General features: G+C 46.5%; 1 protein-coding gene and 1 pseudogene across 1 annotated transcript in view; one reads left to right on the top strand and one right to left on the bottom strand.

The window, feature by feature from the left end:
* PRKN (parkin RBR E3 ubiquitin protein ligase) overlaps window positions 1-1,845 on the bottom strand; it is an 833,405-nt gene that overhangs the window by 233,337 nt on the left and 598,223 nt on the right. The gene's annotated exons all lie outside the window — the stretch shown is intronic.
* LOC112482340 lies at window positions 80-198 on the top strand (annotated as a pseudogene).

The raw sequence follows: 1,845 nt of genomic DNA on the forward strand, positions 1-1,845 counted from the left end.
ATCTATCTATCTATCTATCTATCTATCTATCTATCATCGCAAACATGAATAAGATATTTCTTTAAAATCCCCCTGTCGCGTCTACGGCCATGCCACCCTGAACAAGCCTAATCCCGTCTGATCTCGGAAGCTAAGCAGGATCGGGCCTGGTTAGTACTTGGAGGGGAGACTTCCTAGGAAGACCAAGTGCTGAAGATGTAAAAAACAAACAAACAAACAAACAAAAACCAGTGGCTTCCCCTTGCTCCCGGCACACAGAACCGAATATCTGGGAGAGCATGACGGGCCCCGGACAAGTGAGCCCTCTCTGCCAGCAGCATCTCCTGAACACAGTCTGGACAGTCTAACCTAGAACCTTACGCTCCAGCTTTTTATCAATTTTTAAAACCCTTCAAATTCCTACTGTATGTTTCTAAGGAGGTAGAACTCTATTCCAAAACTTTTGACATTCCAACAACCAAATTCGTAACAAGCCACCAGTTTGAAGGCTGGGAATTTGTATTTTTCTTTTTATTTCTTGACACAACCTGACTTGCTATTGAAAATAAACTGATTTTTCATCCAGTATAAAGGATGAATTAAAAATGTGTATGCTGGTTGAAAATACTCACGTTTTACAAGAGCGTCACTCAGATTTTGGCTACATCACAGAGGTTTACTCATTTTCATTACCCAGAATAATAAACTCCATCAACAAAAGAAAACACCTATACTGAATTGTATTTTTTCCAGAAAGGCAATTTCTTTCTGAGATCACTTTAATCCAAAGAATAAACTGCATTATTCACGAGCCATGTTCCATTAATTGGAGGAGTTGGTCAATTATTATACGAGATAGCATCATTTTTCACTAGGGAGAAAATAGCTCCCCTTTGCTGTTCTTTCAGCCGCAATTACCACCCCTAGGCCGAGTGACTTACAACACAGTGGCGGAGTTAATCATTTAAAGCCAGGAAGTGTCTTTGAAAAGCTAACCAGTGGAAACAGGTCTGTACCGGCAGTAACAGCTGGAGAGCGTACTTTAGAGGAATTCAGAGGTGCCACTGCCACAGGGTTTGGACAAAGGTCATGGTTTTAATTACTACAGGTACCAGTTTTACGAATCACGGGCTTTCTTTATTAGTAGTACATAAAATTTTCAGAGGCGGAATCTGTGAACCTGAGCGATTAAAGACGAGGCTTCCATGTAGCTCCTCAAACTTCTCAAGTATCTCACTGTTAAGAGGCAGCAGTTAAAGAACGAGTCACCGGGAAGGTGACGTGACAATCTAGGATAATCATAAAATTCCATTACGAACAAATAAAAGTCGGAAATGTCAAGAGCAGAGTCATGGTCCAATGGTCTCTACCTTAATCCCGTACGTCACACATTCCAAGTGTGATGATTTATTCCTTCGTTCATGAATTCCTTCTGTCTAGAAGATTCCAAGCCTGCTTCAGTGGGCACGGAAAAACAGATGCCCGAGGACTACAGGAGATTCAGGGCTGAGTGTCCCCTGCACGCCGGGCTGGGCCCAGCGCAGTGGCCACCCTGTGCCATGTGCTTCCACCCGTCTGTGGAACTCAGCAGATGTGCGTGATGGGTCAGGTCCTGGCTGTCATTAGTGGCCGCGTGACCTCGGCAAGTCGCAGACGGTTTCTCTAAGCCTCGAGAGGGGGCCGGTCACTCTCTACACTTTTCGGGTTGTAGGTGTGGAAAACGAGCGATTAGATGGCGAGTCTGGACAGCGGCGTCAGCTACCGAGTTGGCGGCGAGGGTCCCAGCAGGAAGGGCCGCGGTCACAGTCGCCCACGGGGCCAGGGGGCAGAGCGCGCGCGGGGGGGGGCCGGGGGCAGGAGGGCTCC

Source organism: Pteropus alecto, unplaced genomic scaffold (assembly GCF_000325575.1).
Source record: "Pteropus alecto unplaced genomic scaffold, ASM32557v1 scaffold195, whole genome shotgun sequence".
Classification (NCBI taxonomy): Eukaryota; Metazoa; Chordata; class Mammalia; order Chiroptera; family Pteropodidae; genus Pteropus; species Pteropus alecto.